Genomic DNA, 18,227 nt, shown 5'->3' with positions numbered 1-18,227 from the left:
TCCCGAAATGGAAGAAAGAAACGAGCAAACAGAGACACCGGTAGCCCGCCAGGATCAGAGTCTGCCCCCGAGAGAAAGTACCCTGACCAGGTTCACCCGTGGGTGGGTGGCGAGCTAGCGGCATTCAGAAGAGCGAGGCCCGCAGTCTGTGCAGAAGACACCTGCACTCGGGTGTGTGTGGCGGCACGATTCACAAGCAGCTCCAGATGTTAAGCCAAGGAGAAGCCAGGGAGTTCCCAACGCCCCAGGTGTCCTCAGCCCACGACTGGCTGCTGGGGGAATGCGAAGCCCGGCTCCTTGTCTCAGAGCGGGACAACCAGGAGGTGTGACGTACACCCCGGGGTTCCCAGGAGGATCAGGCTGAAGCTGGGACTTGGCCTGAAAGTGTCCCCTCGCACGGCCACCCCCTTCCCCTTCCTGCTCCTCTACTCCTGGTGCCCCTCCATCCAGGGGCCAGACCTTAAAGAGTCACCCGCAAGAGAATCCTGGTCCCAAAGGAGCCTTCTGGGGGACCCGTGCTGAGAGAGGTTGTGGGCATGGCCCGCTGGGGCTCTGCCCGACCCAGGGCTGAGAGATGCAACCTCCCAGCTCTGGGTCCCTGCAGGGGAAGCGTTGGCAAGCACAGGGCCAGTCCTCCAAAGGCCCAGGTGCAGGGAGCCCAGGCCAAGCAGCCTGTGGAAGAAGCCACCCCGGGAACACGACTGCAGGCCACGGCCCTTCCCACCTCCTCCTCCTCCTCCTCCTCCTGCTCCTCCACCCCCCCCCCGACCTCCCACCCCCACCCCCGACATGGCGCAGGGCTCAGAGACACCTCAGACACTTGCTACCCAAAGTGAAAAGGGCATCAGTTGCTCCTCCAAACCCCCCCCCCGCCCAGCAGACCGCGTTGTCCAGCCAGCCCCCGGGCCTCCCTGGGGTGCCCAGCACAAAAGTGCAGACAACCACCGGACCCTCAATCTCAGTTTTCGGATGTTTTTGCCACTCTAAGGACCCGCAGGCCAGCTGGGCCTTCTGGCAGGACAGAGAGCCCCGGAATCCGACGTGGAGAGCTGGGTGTACGTCCCCACGAGGAGGCGGTCCCCACCTCCGCGGCTCTCCCCTTGCGGGGGGGGAAAAGCAGCCACGGGGCCTCAGAGAAGACACCAGGCTGGGCGCCCGCCCCACAGTGGGGGCACGTCCCCCGCAGGCCACTTAGCGACGGCCGCCGGCCGGCGGACGGTTGGGTGGCGCGAGACGCTGCGGCCGCCCTGCTACCGGGTTCCTGGGAGGGCGTCCTGGAACCAGCGTCCACACCAAGCCCTTGGAAGGCCCAGGCGACGGAGGAGCCCCGTCAGGCAGGGGCCGAGGACGGTGACGGCCCGGGCGGGGAGGAGCGTGTCAGGCAGGGGCAGAGGACGGTGACAGGTGACAGGCCGGGCGGGAAGGAGTCAGTCAGGCAGGGGCCGAGGAGGAGACGGGGCTGGGTAAGGGTTAGGGTTAGAGTCAGGGCACAAGTCACAATCGCAAAGACCTGGAAGCGACCCGAGTGCCCATCGACCCACGAGTGCGTAAATGAAATGTGGCGCGTGGACACCACGGAGTGCTATTCAGCTAGGAGGAGCAGCGGTGAGAGGGCACCTCTCGTGGTTCTCCTGGCCAGAGCTGGAACCCGTTCCAGTAAGCCAGGTAGCCCAAGAATGGGCACACGAGCACCACGTGCTCGCGCTCACCAGCAAATGGGTACGAACCGACGGACACCCAAGTGGACACAGAGGAATGACCTTCATCGGGTGGGTGTCGGGCGGGTGGGGGGAGGGGATGGGCATACACCTCCATTAGGAATGGGGTGGGTGCGCACCGACTGGGGGATGGGCGCACTTGAGGCTCTGACCCGAGGGGGGAGGCTGGGAGAGGGCAACGTACCCGACCTTAACATGGGTACCCCCACAATACGCTGGAACAACATCAGAGGTTAATGAATAAGAACACAGGGGGGAGGGGGGCACGGGCAACACATGTCCCCTTAATACTTGGACTCCCATCATCTGCTTGAAAAGAGAGAGAAAAGAAAATGCAATCATAGAGATAAGAGACACTTTTTAAACATAATGAATCCGAAGAGAAAAGTAAAAGGAGGCCTGTGGGGCAGGTCTGGGTGTGACTCCGGATCCCCCAACATCAGGTGCCACCACCAAAGATTCCTACGTGTAGCCCATAGAACCCCAAAAGCAACGGGACGAGTTCTGGTCACATACTCCCTCAAAATGACATCCTGGCCTTCTTCTGGAACTCCCTCCCCTCTCAGACTCTCAAGGTTTCCTCCAGCGTGTCGGTTCCCACAGAGCAGACCTTTGGTCTGAGACCTGACAGTCCAGAAGCCACGCATGCTGCCGCGTGACGGCGGTGTCGCGGCTTGGGACAAGAGGAGGCCCCACGGTGCGGGCTGGGGCGCCAGGCACCGCGGCGGGCGCTGAGGGTGGGGGTGACCCCCGCCCCGGGCCGCCGCCTCGCTCCCAGAGAGGGGACAGAACAAGAGGCAAAACAAAAAAAAAAAAAAAAAAAAAAAAAAAGAAGCCTACGGCACCCGGTATTCCCAGGCGGTCTCCCATCCAAGTACTAACCAGGCCCGACCCTGCTTAGCTTCCGAGACCAGACGAGATCGGGCGCGTTCAGGGTGGTGTGGCCCTAGACGGCGGAGGGCGCCCCTGCCCCGCTCAAGAAGCCGAGCCTCTCTGCGCTTCCCCGCCGCCTCCTCCCGCCCCAGGCCCCGCGCCGGCGCTGACCCGCACCGGGCGGGCCTGTTGAGTTCACCGGCCGGGTCCGGCGGGCTCCGAGGGACGGGGGTGACAGGCGGGGCGGGGCGGGGCGGGCAGGGAGCGGCGGGCCGGGGTGGGGGGCTGTCTCTCTATACACACACACACACACACACACACACTCACACTCACACTCACTCACTCACACTCACACAAGATGCGCCTCCACGGCTGGACTCGCCAAGGTGGAGACCTTCCAGCCCCCTTCCTCTCCTCGCCTGGCCCACCCCCAGCTCGTGGCCGCCCCCGCCGCCGCCGCCGCCGCCGCCGCCGCCGCCGATTGCGCACGCGCGGGTCGCCCGCCCTTTGACCCCAGGCAGGGGCCGCCCTCCCCGACAACCCCTTTCAGCTGCGCCCCCCACCCTGTGGGTGGGCTGCCGCCTATTCCCCCGGCCCGGGCTGGGGCACAGCGCATGGGGGAGGGGAGCGAGTGTATGGGGCGTCTCTCTCTCTCTCTCTAGGGATGTGTCCCATGGGTGGGGTGGCGTGGTTAGTGGGGCGCTGAAGAAATCAGTCCCCTCCATCTCCTACCTCTGGAAAACGCCCAAGCCCTTGGAGAACTGCCGGCAACGCGACCGTGGGGGCCGGGACCCTCCTCTGTGTCCTCCTGTGGCCCAGTCCAAGGGGCCTGGGCCTGGCCGGGGCTGCATTGGACCCCGACCACCCTGGCGTGTGGACTCGCTAAAAATCGGCGATTAGATATTGGATTCCAGCTTCATTGAGGTCATTTCACTAATGAGTGCACCGGAAAGAGTTTCCTAATCCATCTGTGAGGGTGGCAACTGAAAGAGAATTTTAAAGCTGACAGAATAGGCGAGGAAAGGCATAGGAGATTTCCACACCCAGTAAGGAAGCCTTTCCCGAAATGGAAGAAAGAAACGAGCAAACAGAGACACCGGTAGCCCGCCAGGATCAGAGTCTGCCCCCGAGAGAAAGTACCCTGACCAGGTTCACCCGTGGGTGGGTGGCGAGCTAGCGGCATTCAGAAGAGCGAGGCCCGCAGTCTGTGCAGAAGACACCTGCACTCGGGTGTGTGTGGCGGCACGATTCACAAGCAGCTCCAGATGTTAAGCCAAGGAGAAGCCAGGGAGTTCCCAACGCCCCAGGTGTCCTCAGCCCACGACTGGCTGCTGGGGGAATGCGAAGCCCGGCTCCTTGTCTCAGAGCGGGACAACCAGGAGGTGTGACGTACACCCCGGGGTTCCCAGGAGGATCAGGCTGAAGCTGGGACTTGGCCTGAAAGTGTCCCCTCGCACGGCCACCCCCTTCCCCTTCCTGCTCCTCTACTCCTGGTGCCCCTCCATCCAGGGGCCAGACCTTAAAGAGTCACCCGCAAGAGAATCCTGGTCCCAAAGGAGCCTTCTGGGGGACCCGTGCTGAGAGAGGTTGTGGGCATGGCCCGCTGGGGCTCTGCCCGACCCAGGGCTGAGAGATGCAACCTCCCAGCTCTGGGTCCCTGCAGGGGAAGCGTTGGCAAGCACAGGGCCAGTCCTCCAAAGGCCCAGGTGCAGGGAGCCCAGGCCAAGCAGCCTGTGGAAGAAGCCACCCCGGGAACACGACTGCAGGCCACGGCCCTTCCCACCTCCTCCTCCTCCTCCTCCTCCTGCTCCTCCACCCCCCCCCGACCTCCCACCCCCACCCCCGACATGGCGCAGGGCTCAGAGACACCTCAGACACTTGCTACCCAAAGTGCAAAGGGCATCAGTTGCTCCTCCAAACCCCCCCCCCGCCCAGCAGACCGCGTTGTCCAGCCAGCCCCCGGGCCTCCCTGGGGTGCCCAGCACAAAAGTGCAGACAACCACCGGACCCTCAATCTCAGTTTTCGGATGTTTTTGCCACTCTAAGGACCCGCAGGCCAGCTGGGCCTTCTGGCAGGACAGAGAGCCCCGGAATCCGACGTGGAGAGCTGGGTGTACGTCCCCACGAGGAGGCGGTCCCCACCTCCGCGGCTCTCCCCTTGCGGGGGGGGAAAAGCAGCCACGGGGCCTCAGAGAAGACACCAGGCTGGGCGCCCGCCCCACAGTGGGGGCACGTCCCCCGCAGGCCACTTAGCGACGGCCGCCGGCCGGCGGACGGTTGGGTGGCGCGAGACGCTGCGGCCGCCCTGCTACCGGGTTCCTGGGAGGGCGTCCTGGAACCAGCGTCCACACCAAGCCCTTGGAAGGCCCAGGCGACGGAGGAGCCCCGTCAGGCAGGGGCCGAGGACGGTGACGGCCCGGGCGGGGAGGAGCGTGTCAGGCAGGGGCAGAGGACGGTGACAGGTGACAGGCCGGGCGGGAAGGAGTCAGTCAGGCAGGGGCCGAGGAGGAGACGGGGCTGGGTAAGGGTTAGGGTTAGAGTCAGGGCACAAGTCACAATCGCAAAGACCTGGAAGCGACCCGAGTGCCCATCGACCCACGAGTGCGTAAATGAAATGTGGCGCGTGGACACCACGGAGTGCTATTCAGCTAGGAGGAGCAGCGGTGAGAGGGCACCTCTCGTGGTTCTCCTGGCCAGAGCTGGAACCCGTTCCAGTAAGCCAGGTAGCCCAAGAATGGGCACACGAGCACCACGTGCTCGCGCTCACCAGCAAATGGGTACGAACCGACGGACACCCAAGTGGACACAGAGGAATGACCTTCATCGGGTGGGTGTCGGGCGGGTGGGGGGAGGGGATGGGCATACACCTCCATTAGGAATGGGGTGGGTGCGCACCGACTGGGGGATGGGCGCACTTGAGGCTCTGACCCGAGGGGGGAGGCTGGGAGAGGGCAACGTACCCGACCTTAACATGGGTACCCCCACAATACGCTGGAACAACATCAGAGGTTAATGAATAAGAACACAGGGGGGAGGGGGGCACGGGCAACACATGTCCCCTTAATACTTGGACTCCCATCATCTGCTTGAAAAGAGAGAGAAAAGAAAATGCAATCATAGAGATAAGAGACACTTTTTAAACATAATGAATCCGAAGAGAAAAGTAAAAGGAGGCCTGTGGGGCAGGTCTGGGTGTGACTCCGGATCCCCCAACATCAGGTGCCACCACCAAAGATTCCTACGTGTAGCCCATAGAACCCCAAAAGCAACGGGACGAGTTCTGGTCACATACTCCCTCAAAATGACATCCTGGCCTTCTTCTGGAACTCCCTCCCCTCTCAGACTCTCAAGGTTTCCTCCAGCGTGTCGGTTCCCACAGAGCAGACCTTTGGTCTGAGACCTGACAGTCCAGAAGCCACGCATGCTGCCGCGTGACGGCGGTGTCGCGGCTTGGGACAAGAGGAGGCCCCACGGTGCGGGCTGGGGCGCCAGGCACCGCGGCGGGCGCTGAGGGTGGGGGTGACCCCCGCCCCGGGCCGCCGCCTCGCTCCCAGAGAGGGGACAGAACAAGAGGCAAAACAAAAAAAAAAAAAAAAAAAAAAAAAAAGAAGCCTACGGCACCCGGTATTCCCAGGCGGTCTCCCATCCAAGTACTAACCAGGCCCGACCCTGCTTAGCTTCCGAGACCAGACGAGATCGGGCGCGTTCAGGGTGGTGTGGCCCTAGACGGCGGAGGGCGCCCCTGCCCCGCTCAAGAAGCCGAGCCTCTCTGCGCTTCCCCGCCGCCTCCTCCCGCCCCAGGCCCCGCGCCGGCGCTGACCCGCACCGGGCGGGCCTGTTGAGTTCACCGGCCGGGTCCGGCGGGCTCCGAGGGACGGGGGTGACAGGCGGGGCGGGGCGGGGCGGGCAGGGAGCGGCGGGCCGGGGTGGGGGGCTGTCTCTCTATACACACACACACACACACACACACACTCACACTCACACTCACTCACTCACACTCACACAAGATGCGCCTCCACGGCTGGACTCGCCAAGGTGGAGACCTTCCAGCCCCCTTCCTCTCCTCGCCTGGCCCACCCCCAGCTCGTGGCCGCCCCCGCCGCCGCCGCCGCCGCCGCCGCCGCCGCCGATTGCGCACGCGCGGGTCGCCCGCCCTTTGACCCCAGGCAGGGGCCGCCCTCCCCGACAACCCCTTTCAGCTGCGCCCCCCACCCTGTGGGTGGGCTGCCGCCTATTCCCCCGGCCCGGGCTGGGGCACAGCGCATGGGGGAGGGGAGCGAGTGTATGGGGCGTCTCTCTCTCTCTCTCTAGGGATGTGTCCCATGGGTGGGGTGGCGTGGTTAGTGGGGCGCTGAAGAAATCAGTCCCCTCCATCTCCTACCTCTGGAAAACGCCCAAGCCCTTGGAGAACTGCCGGCAACGCGACCGTGGGGGCCGGGACCCTCCTCTGTGTCCTCCTGTGGCCCAGTCCAAGGGGCCTGGGCCTGGCCGGGGCTGCATTGGACCCCGACCACCCTGGCGTGTGGACTCGCTAAAAATCGGCGATTAGATATTGGATTCCAGCTTCATTGAGGTCATTTCACTAATGAGTGCACCGGAAAGAGTTTCCTAATCCATCTGTGAGGGTGGCAACTGAAAGAGAATTTTAAAGCTGACAGAATAGGCGAGGAAAGGCATAGGAGATTTCCACACCCAGTAAGGAAGCCTTTCCCGAAATGGAAGAAAGAAACGAGCAAACAGAGACACCGGTAGCCCGCCAGGATCAGAGTCTGCCCCCGAGAGAAAGTACCCTGACCAGGTTCACCCGTGGGTGGGTGGCGAGCTAGCGGCATTCAGAAGAGCGAGGCCCGCAGTCTGTGCAGAAGACACCTGCACTCGGGTGTGTGTGGCGGCACGATTCACAAGCAGCTCCAGATGTTAAGCCAAGGAGAAGCCAGGGAGTTCCCAACGCCCCAGGTGTCCTCAGCCCACGACTGGCTGCTGGGGGAATGCGAAGCCCGGCTCCTTGTCTCAGAGCGGGACAACCAGGAGGTGTGACGTACACCCCGGGGTTCCCAGGAGGATCAGGCTGAAGCTGGGACTTGGCCTGAAAGTGTCCCCTCGCACGGCCACCCCCTTCCCCTTCCTGCTCCTCTACTCCTGGTGCCCCTCCATCCAGGGGCCAGACCTTAAAGAGTCACCCGCAAGAGAATCCTGGTCCCAAAGGAGCCTTCTGGGGGACCCGTGCTGAGAGAGGTTGTGGGCATGGCCCGCTGGGGCTCTGCCCGACCCAGGGCTGAGAGATGCAACCTCCCAGCTCTGGGTCCCTGCAGGGGAAGCGTTGGCAAGCACAGGGCCAGTCCTCCAAAGGCCCAGGTGCAGGGAGCCCAGGCCAAGCAGCCTGTGGAAGAAGCCACCCCGGGAACACGACTGCAGGCCACGGCCCTTCCCACCTCCTCCTCCTCCTCCTCCTCCTGCTCCTCCACCCCCCCCCGACCTCCCACCCCCACCCCCGACATGGCGCAGGGCTCAGAGACACCTCAGACACTTGCTACCCAAAGTGCAAAGGGCATCAGTTGCTCCTCCAAACCCCCCCCCCGCCCAGCAGACCGCGTTGTCCAGCCAGCCCCCGGGCCTCCCTGGGGTGCCCAGCACAAAAGTGCAGACAACCACCGGACCCTCAATCTCAGTTTTCGGATGTTTTTGCCACTCTAAGGACCCGCAGGCCAGCTGGGCCTTCTGGCAGGACAGAGAGCCCCGGAATCCGACGTGGAGAGCTGGGTGTACGTCCCCACGAGGAGGCGGTCCCCACCTCCGCGGCTCTCCCCTTGCGGGGGGGGAAAAGCAGCCACGGGGCCTCAGAGAAGACACCAGGCTGGGCGCCCGCCCCACAGTGGGGGCACGTCCCCCGCAGGCCACTTAGCGACGGCCGCCGGCCGGCGGACGGTTGGGTGGCGCGAGACGCTGCGGCCGCCCTGCTACCGGGTTCCTGGGAGGGCGTCCTGGAACCAGCGTCCACACCAAGCCCTTGGAAGGCCCAGGCGACGGAGGAGCCCCGTCAGGCAGGGGCCGAGGACGGTGACGGCCCGGGCGGGGAGGAGCGTGTCAGGCAGGGGCAGAGGACGGTGACAGGTGACAGGCCGGGCGGGAAGGAGTCAGTCAGGCAGGGGCCGAGGAGGAGACGGGGCTGGGTAAGGGTTAGGGTTAGAGTCAGGGCACAAGTCACAATCGCAAAGACCTGGAAGCGACCCGAGTGCCCATCGACCCACGAGTGCGTAAATGAAATGTGGCGCGTGGACACCACGGAGTGCTATTCAGCTAGGAGGAGCAGCGGTGAGAGGGCACCTCTCGTGGTTCTCCTGGCCAGAGCTGGAACCCGTTCCAGTAAGCCAGGTAGCCCAAGAATGGGCACACGAGCACCACGTGCTCGCGCTCACCAGCAAATGGGTACGAACCGACGGACACCCAAGTGGACACAGAGGAATGACCTTCATCGGGTGGGTGTCGGGCGGGTGGGGGGAGGGGATGGGCATACACCTCCATTAGGAATGGGGTGGGTGCGCACCGACTGGGGGATGGGCGCACTTGAGGCTCTGACCCGAGGGGGGAGGCTGGGAGAGGGCAACGTACCCGACCTTAACATGGGTACCCCCACAATACGCTGGAACAACATCAGAGGTTAATGAATAAGAACACAGGGGGGAGGGGGGCACGGGCAACACATGTCCCCTTAATACTTGGACTCCCATCATCTGCTTGAAAAGAGAGAGAAAAGAAAATGCAATCATAGAGATAAGAGACACTTTTTAAACATAATGAATCCGAAGAGAAAAGTAAAAGGAGGCCTGTGGGGCAGGTCTGGGTGTGACTCCGGATCCCCCAACATCAGGTGCCACCACCAAAGATTCCTACGTGTAGCCCATAGAACCCCAAAAGCAACGGGACGAGTTCTGGTCACATACTCCCTCAAAATGACATCCTGGCCTTCTTCTGGAACTCCCTCCCCTCTCAGACTCTCAAGGTTTCCTCCAGCGTGTCGGTTCCCACAGAGCAGACCTTTGGTCTGAGACCTGACAGTCCAGAAGCCACGCATGCTGCCGCGTGACGGCGGTGTCGCGGCTTGGGACAAGAGGAGGCCCCACGGTGCGGGCTGGGGCGCCAGGCACCGCGGCGGGCGCTGAGGGTGGGGGTGACCCCCGCCCCGGGCCGCCGCCTCGCTCCCAGAGAGGGGACAGAACAAGAGGCAAAACAAAAAAAAAAAAAAAAAAAAAAGAAGCCTACGGCACCCGGTATTCCCAGGCGGTCTCCCATCCAAGTACTAACCAGGCCCGACCCTGCTTAGCTTCCGAGACCAGACGAGATCGGGCGCGTTCAGGGTGGTGTGGCCCTAGACGGCGGAGGGCGCCCCTGCCCCGCTCAAGAAGCCGAGCCTCTCTGCGCTTCCCCGCCGCCTCCTCCCGCCCCAGGCCCCGCGCCGGCGCTGACCCGCACCGGGCGGGCCTGTTGAGTTCACCGGCCGGGTCCGGCGGGCTCCGAGGGACGGGGGTGACAGGCGGGGCGGGGCGGGGCGGGCAGGGAGCGGCGGGCCGGGGTGGGGGGCTGTCTCTCTATACACACACACACACACACACACACACTCACACTCACACTCACTCACTCACACTCACACAAGATGCGCCTCCACGGCTGGACTCGCCAAGGTGGAGACCTTCCAGCCCCCTTCCTCTCCTCGCCTGGCCCACCCCCAGCTCGTGGCCGCCCCCGCCGCCGCCGCCGCCGCCGCCGCCGATTGCGCACGCGCGGGTCGCCCGCCCTTTGACCCCAGGCAGGGGCCGCCCTCCCCGACAACCCCTTTCAGCTGCGCCCCCCACCCTGTGGGTGGGCTGCCGCCTATTCCCCCGGGCCCGGGCTGGGGCACAGCGCATGGGGGAGGGGAGCGAGTGTATGGGGCGTCTCTCTCTCTCTCTCTAGGGATGTGTCCCATGGGTGGGGTGGCGTGGTTAGTGGGGCGCTGAAGAAATCAGTCCCCTCCATCTCCTACCTCTGGAAAACGCCCAAGCCCTTGGAGAACTGCCGGCAACGCGACCGTGGGGGCCGGGACCCTCCTCTGTGTCCTCCTGTGGCCCAGTCCAAGGGGCCTGGGCCTGGCCGGGGCTGCATTGGACCCCGACCACCCTGGCGTGTGGACTCGCTAAAAATCGGCGATTAGATATTGGATTCCAGCTTCATTGAGGTCATTTCACTAATGAGTGCACCGGAAAGAGTTTCCTAATCCATCTGTGAGGGTGGCAACTGAAAGAGAATTTTAAAGCTGACAGAATAGGCGAGGAAAGGCATAGGAGATTTCCACACCCAGTAAGGAAGCCTTTCCCGAAATGGAAGAAAGAAACGAGCAAACAGAGACACCGGTAGCCCGCCAGGATCAGAGTCTGCCCCCGAGAGAAAGTACCCTGACCAGGTTCACCCGTGGGTGGGTGGCGAGCTAGCGGCATTCAGAAGAGCGAGGCCCGCAGTCTGTGCAGAAGACACCTGCACTCGGGTGTGTGTGGCGGCACGATTCACAAGCAGCTCCAGATGTTAAGCCAAGGAGAAGCCAGGGAGTTCCCAACGCCCCAGGTGTCCTCAGCCCACGACTGGCTGCTGGGGGAATGCGAAGCCCGGCTCCTTGTCTCAGAGCGGGACAACCAGGAGGTGTGACGTACACCCCGGGGTTCCCAGGAGGATCAGGCTGAAGCTGGGACTTGGCCTGAAAGTGTCCCCTCGCACGGCCACCCCCTTCCCCTTCCTGCTCCTCTACTCCTGGTGCCCCTCCATCCAGGGGCCAGACCTTAAAGAGTCACCCGCAAGAGAATCCTGGTCCCAAAGGAGCCTTCTGGGGGACCCGTGCTGAGAGAGGTTGTGGGCATGGCCCGCTGGGGCTCTGCCCGACCCAGGGCTGAGAGATGCAACCTCCCAGCTCTGGGTCCCTGCAGGGGAAGCGTTGGCAAGCACAGGGCCAGTCCTCCAAAGGCCCAGGTGCAGGGAGCCCAGGCCAAGCAGCCTGTGGAAGAAGCCACCCCGGGAACACGACTGCAGGCCACGGCCCTTCCCACCTCCTCCTCCTCCTCCTCCTCCTGCTCCTCCACCCCCCCCCGACCTCCCACCCCCACCCCCGACATGGCGCAGGGCTCAGAGACACCTCAGACACTTGCTACCCAAAGTGCAAAGGGCATCAGTTGCTCCTCCAAACCCCCCCCCCCCGCCCAGCAGACCGCGTTGTCCAGCCAGCCCCCGGGCCTCCCTGGGGTGCCCAGCACAAAAGTGCAGACAACCACCGGACCCTCAATCTCAGTTTTCGGATGTTTTTGCCACTCTAAGGACCCGCAGGCCAGCTGGGCCTTCTGGCAGGACAGAGAGCCCCGGAATCCGACGTGGAGAGCTGGGTGTACGTCCCCACGAGGAGGCGGTCCCCACCTCCGCGGCTCTCCCCTTGCGGGGGGGGAAAAGCAGCCACGGGGCCTCAGAGAAGACACCAGGCTGGGCGCCCGCCCCACAGTGGGGGCACGTCCCCCGCAGGCCACTTAGCGACGGCCGCCGGCCGGCGGACGGTTGGGTGGCGCGAGACGCTGCGGCCGCCCTGCTACCGGGTTCCTGGGAGGGCGTCCTGGAACCAGCGTCCACACCAAGCCCTTGGAAGGCCCAGGCGACGGAGGAGCCCCGTCAGGCAGGGGCCGAGGACGGTGACGGCCCGGGCGGGGAGGAGCGTGTCAGGCAGGGGCAGAGGACGGTGACAGGTGACAGGCCGGGCGGGAAGGAGTCAGTCAGGCAGGGGCCGAGGAGGAGACGGGGCTGGGTAAGGGTTAGGGTTAGAGTCAGGGCACAAGTCACAATCGCAAAGACCTGGAAGCGACCCGAGTGCCCATCGACCCACGAGTGCGTAAATGAAATGTGGCGCGTGGACACCACGGAGTGCTATTCAGCTAGGAGGAGCAGCGGTGAGAGGGCACCTCTCGTGGTTCTCCTGGCCAGAGCTGGAACCCGTTCCAGTAAGCCAGGTAGCCCAAGAATGGGCACACGAGCACCACGTGCTCGCGCTCACCAGCAAATGGGTACGAACCGACGGACACCCAAGTGGACACAGAGGAATGACCTTCATCGGGTGGGTGTCGGGCGGGTGGGGGGAGGGGATGGGCATACACCTCCATTAGGAATGGGGTGGGTGCGCACCGACTGGGGGATGGGCGCACTTGAGGCTCTGACCCGAGGGGGGAGGCTGGGAGAGGGCAACGTACCCGACCTTAACATGGGTACCCCCACAATACGCTGGAACAACATCAGAGGTTAATGAATAAGAACACAGGGGGGAGGGGGGCACGGGCAACACATGTCCCCTTAATACTTGGACTCCCATCATCTGCTTGAAAAGAGAGAGAAAAGAAAATGCAATCATAGAGATAAGAGACACTTTTTAAACATAATGAATCCGAAGAGAAAAGTAAAAGGAGGCCTGTGGGGCAGGTCTGGGTGTGACTCCGGATCCCCCAACATCAGGTGCCACCACCAAAGATTCCTACGTGTAGCCCATAGAACCCCAAAAGCAACGGGACGAGTTCTGGTCACATACTCCCTCAAAATGACATCCTGGCCTTCTTCTGGAACTCCCTCCCCTCTCAGACTCTCAAGGTTTCCTCCAGCGTGTCGGTTCCCACAGAGCAGACCTTTGGTCTGAGACCTGACAGTCCAGAAGCCACGCATGCTGCCGCGTGACGGCGGTGTCGCGGCTTGGGACAAGAGGAGGCCCCACGGTGCGGGCTGGGGCGCCAGGCACCGCGGCGGGCGCTGAGGGTGGGGGTGACCCCCGCCCCGGGCCGCCGCCTCGCTCCCAGAGAGGGGACAGAACAAGAGGCAAAACAAAAAAAAAAAAAAAAAAAAAGAAGCCTACGGCACCCGGTATTCCCAGGCAGTCTCCCATCCAAGTACTAACCAGGCCCGACCCTGCTTAGCTTCCGAGACCAGACGAGATCGGGCGCGTTCAGGGTGGTGTGGCCCTAGACGGCGGAGGGCGCCCCTGCCCCGCTCAAGAAGCCGAGCCTCTCTGCGCTTCCCCGCCGCCTCCTCCCGCCCCAGGCCCCGCGCCGGCGCTGACCCGCACCGGGCGGGCCTGTTGAGTTCACCGGCCGGGTCCGGCGGGCTCCGAGGGACGGGGGTGACAGGCGGGGCGGGGCGGGGCGGGCAGGGAGCGGCGGGCCGGGGTGGGGGGCTGTCTCTCTATACACACACACACACACACTCACACTCACACTCACTCACTCACACTCACACAAGATGCGCCTCCACGGCTGGACTCGCCAAGGTGGAGACCTTCCAGCCCCCTTCCTCTCCTCGCCTGGCCCACCCCCAGCTCGTGGCCGCCGCCGCCGCCGCCGCCGCCGCCGCCGCCGCCGATTGCGCACGCGCGGGTCGCCCGCCCTTTGACCCCAGGCAGGGGCCGCCCTCCCCGACAACCCCTTTCAGCTGCGCCCCCCACCCTGTGGGTGGGCTGCCGCCTATTCCCCCGGGCCCGGGCTGGGGCACAGCGCATGGGGGAGGGGAGCGAGTGTATGGGGCGTCTCTCTCTCTCTCTCTAGGGATGTGTCCCATGGGTGGGGTGGCGTGGTTAGTGGGGCGCTGAAGAAATCAGTCCCCTCCATCTCCTACCTCTGGAAAACGCCCAAGCCCTTGGAGAACTGCCGGCAACGCGACCGTGGGGGCCGGGACCCTCCTCTGTGTCCTCCTGTGGCCCAGTCCAAGGGGCCTGGGCCTGGCCGGGGCTGCATTGGACCCCGACCACCCTGGCGTGTGGACTCGCTAAAAATCGGCGATTAGATATTGGATTCCAGCTTCATTGAGGTCATTTCACTAATGAGTGCACCGGAAAGAGTTTCCTAATCCATCTGTGAGGGTGGCAACTGAAAGAGAATTTTAAAGCTGACAGAATAGGCGAGGAAAGGCATAGGAGATTTCCACACCCAGTAAGGAAGCCTTTCCCGAAATGGAAGAAAGAAACGAGCAAACAGAGACACCGGTAGCCCGCCAGGATCAGAGTCTGCCCCCGAGAGAAAGTACCCTGACCAGGTTCACCCGTGGGTGGGTGGCGAGCTAGCGGCATTCAGAAGAGCGAGGCCCGCAGTCTGTGCAGAAGACACCTGCACTCGGGTGTGTGTGGCGGCACGATTCACAAGCAGCTCCAGATGTTAAGCCAAGGAGAAGCCAGGGAGTTCCCAACGCCCCAGGTGTCCTCAGCCCACGACTGGCTGCTGGGGGAATGCGAAGCCCGGCTCCTTGTCTCAGAGCGGGACAACCAGGAGGTGTGACGTACACCCCGGGGTTCCCAGGAGGATCAGGCTGAAGCTGGGACTTGGCCTGAAAGTGTCCCCTCGCACGGCCACCCCCTTCCCCTTCCTGCTCCTCTACTCCTGGTGCCCCTCCATCCAGGGGCCAGACCTTAAAGAGTCACCCGCAAGAGAATCCTGGTCCCAAAGGAGCCTTCTGGGGGACCCGTGCTGAGAGAGGTTGTGGGCATGGCCCGCTGGGGCTCTGCCCGACCCAGGGCTGAGAGATGCAACCTCCCAGCTCTGGGTCCCTGCAGGGGAAGCGTTGGCAAGCACAGGGCCAGTCCTCCAAAGGCCCAGGTGCAGGGAGCCCAGGCCAAGCAGCCTGTGGAAGAAGCCACCCCGGGAACACGACTGCAGGCCACGGCCCTTCCCACCTCCTCCTCCTCCTCCTCCTCCTGCTCCTCCACCCCCCCCCGACCTCCCACCCCCACCCCCGACATGGCGCAGGGCTCAGAGACACCTCAGACACTTGCTACCCAAAGTGCAAAGGGCATCAGTTGCTCCTCCAAACCCCCCCCCCCCGCCCAGCAGACCGCGTTGTCCAGCCAGCCCCCGGGCCTCCCTGGGGTGCCCAGCACAAAAGTGCAGACAACCACCGGACCCTCAATCTCAGTTTTCGGATGTTTTTGCCACTCTAAGGACCCGCAGGCCAGCTGGGCCTTCTGGCAGGACAGAGAGCCCCGGAATCCGACGTGGAGAGCTGGGTGTACGTCCCCACGAGGAGGCGGTCCCCACCTCCGCGGCTCTCCCCTTGCGGGGGGGGGAAAAGCAGCCACGGGGCCTCAGAGAAGACACCAGGCTGGGCGCCCGCCCCACAGTGGGGGCACGTCCCCCGCAGGCCACTTAGCGACGGCCGCCGGCCGGCGGACGGTTGGGTGGCGCGAGACGCTGCGGCCGCCCTGCTACCGGGTTCCTGGGAGGGCGTCCTGGAACCAGCGTCCACACCAAGCCCTTGGAAGGCCCAGGCGACGGAGGAGCCCCGTCAGGCAGGGGCCGAGGACGGTGACGGCCCGGGCGGGGAGGAGCGTGTCAGGCAGGGGCAGAGGACGGTGACAGGTGACAGGCCGGGCGGGAAGGAGTCAGTCAGGCAGGGGCCGAGGAGGAGACGGGGCTGGGTAAGGGTTAGGGTTAGAGTCAGGGCACAAGTCACAATCGCAAAGACCTGGAAGCGACCCGAGTGCCCATCGACCCACGAGTGCGTAAATGAAATGTGGCGCGTGGACACCACGGAGTGCTATTCAGCTAGGAGGAGCAGCGGTGAGAGGGCACCTCTCGTGGTTCTCCTGGCCAGAGCTGGAACCCGTTCCAGTAAGCCAGGTAGCCCAAGAATGGGCACACGAGCACCACGTGCTCGCGCTCACCAGCAAATGGGTACGAACCGACGGACACCCAAGTGGACACAGAGGAATGACCTTCATCGGGTGGGTGTCGGGCGGGTGGGGGGAGGGGATGGGCATACACCTCCATTAGGAATGGGGTGGGTGCGCACCGACTGGGGGATGGGCGCACTTGAGGCTCTGACCCGAGGGGGGAGGCTGGGAGAGGGCAACGTACCCGACCTTAACATGGGTACCCCCACAATACGCTGGAACAACATCAGAGGTTAATGAATAAGAACACAGGGGGGAGGGGGGCACGGGCAACACATGTCCCCTTAATACTTGGACTCCCATCATCTGCTTGAAAAGAGAGAGAAAAGAAAATGCAATCATAGAGATAAGAGACACTTTTTAAACATAATGAATCCGAAGAGAAAAGTAAAAGGAGGCCTGTGGGGCAGGTCTGGGTGTGACTCCGGATCCCCCAACATCAGGTGCCACCACCAAAGATTCCTACGTGTAGCCCATAGAACCCCAAAAGCAACGGGACGAGTTCTGGTCACATACTCCCTCAAAATGACATCCTGGCCTTCTTCTGGAACTCCCTCCCCTCTCAGACTCTCAAGGTTTCCTCCAGCGTGTCGGTTCCCACAGAGCAGACCTTTGGTCTGAGACCTGACAGTCCAGAAGCCACGCATGCTGCCGCGTGACGGCGGTGTCGCGGCTTGGGACAAGAGGAGGCCCCACGGTGCGGGCTGGGGCGCCAGGCACCGCGGCGGGCGCTGAGGGTGGGGGTGACCCCCGCCCCGGGCCGCCGCCTCGCTCCCAGAGAGGGGACAGAACAAGAGGCAAAACAAAAAAAAAAAAAAAAAAAAAAGAAGCCTACGGCACCCGGTATTCCCAGGCGGTCTCCCATCCAAGTACTAACCAGGCCCGACCCTGCTTAGCTTCCGAGACCAGACGAGATCGGGCGCGTTCAGGGTGGTGTGGCCCTAGACGGCGGAGGGCGCCCCTGCCCCGCTCAAGAAGCCGAGCCTCTCTGCGCTTCCCCGCCGCCTCCTCCCGCCCCAGGCCCCGCGCCGGCGCTGACCCGCACCGGGCGGGCCTGTTGAGTTCACCGGCCGGGTCCGGCGGGCTCCGAGGGACGGGGGTGACAGGCGGGGCGGGGCGGGGCGGGCAGGGAGCGGCGGGCCGGGGTGGGGGGCTGTCTCTCTATACACACACACACACACACACACACACTCACACTCACACTCACTCACTCACACTCACACAAGATGCGCCTCCACGGCTGGACTCGCCAAGGTGGAGACCTTCCAGCCCCCTTCCTCTCCTCGCCTGGCCCACCCCCAGCTCGTGGCCGCCCCCGCCGCCGCCGCCGCCGCCGCCGCCGATTGCGCACGCGCGGGTCGCCCGCCCTTTGACCCCAGGCAGGGGCCGCCCTCCCCGACAACCCCTTTCAGCTGCGCCCCCCACCCTGTGGGTGGGCTGCCGCCTATTCCCCCGGGCCCGGGCTGGGGCACAGCGCATGGGGGAGGGGAGCGAGTGTATGGGGCGTCTCTCTCTCTCTCTCTAGGGATGTGTCCCATGGGTGGGGTGGCGTGGTTAGTGGGGCGCTGAAGAAATCAGTCCCCTCCATCTCCTACCTCTGGAAAACGCCCAAGCCCTTGGAGAACTGCCGGCAACGCGACCGTGGGGGCCGGGACCCTCCTCTGTGTCCTCCTGTGGCCCAGTCCAAGGGGCCTGGGCCTGGCCGGGGCTGCATTGGACCCCGACCACCCTGGCGTGTGGACTCGCTAAAAATCGGCGATTAGATATTGGATTCCAGCTTCATTGAGGTCATTTCACTAATGAGTGCACCGGAAAGAGTTTCCTAATCCATCTGTGAGGGTGGCAACTGAAAGAGAATTTTAAAGCTGACAGAATAGGCGAGGAAAGGCATAGGAGATTTCCACACCCAGTAAGGAAGCCTTTCCCGAAATGGA

General features: G+C 63.8%; 5 non-coding genes across 5 annotated transcripts; all 5 read right to left on the bottom strand.

Annotated features, from left to right (window-relative positions):
• Positions 1 to 2,551: 2,551 nt before the first annotated feature.
• Positions 2,552 to 2,670, bottom strand: LOC142869557 (5S ribosomal RNA). The gene has a single exon (XR_012918130.1). It is a non-coding gene; the product is annotated as a 5S ribosomal RNA (ribosomal RNA).
• Positions 2,671 to 6,200: 3,530 nt separating this feature from the next.
• LOC142869556 (5S ribosomal RNA) lies at positions 6,201 to 6,319 on the bottom strand. The gene has a single exon (XR_012918129.1). It is a non-coding gene; the product is annotated as a 5S ribosomal RNA (ribosomal RNA).
• Positions 6,320 to 9,844: 3,525 nt separating this feature from the next.
• LOC142869555 (5S ribosomal RNA) lies at positions 9,845 to 9,963 on the bottom strand. The gene has a single exon (XR_012918128.1). It is a non-coding gene; the product is annotated as a 5S ribosomal RNA (ribosomal RNA).
• Positions 9,964 to 13,484: 3,521 nt separating this feature from the next.
• On the bottom strand, positions 13,485 to 13,603 carry LOC142869558 (5S ribosomal RNA). The gene has a single exon (XR_012918131.1). It is a non-coding gene; the product is annotated as a 5S ribosomal RNA (ribosomal RNA).
• Positions 13,604 to 17,121: 3,518 nt separating this feature from the next.
• On the bottom strand, positions 17,122 to 17,240 carry LOC142869554 (5S ribosomal RNA). The gene has a single exon (XR_012918127.1). It is a non-coding gene; the product is annotated as a 5S ribosomal RNA (ribosomal RNA).
• Positions 17,241 to 18,227: the final 987 nt, after the last annotated feature.

The sequence above is a fragment of the Microcebus murinus genome, unplaced genomic scaffold (assembly GCF_040939455.1).
Source record: "Microcebus murinus isolate Inina unplaced genomic scaffold, M.murinus_Inina_mat1.0 scaf091_hap2_Mmur4.0, whole genome shotgun sequence".
NCBI classification, from domain to species: Eukaryota; Metazoa; Chordata; class Mammalia; order Primates; family Cheirogaleidae; genus Microcebus; species Microcebus murinus.
Note: the sequence above shows the minus strand (reverse complement) of the source record. Positions and strands in the feature narration are given on the sequence as shown.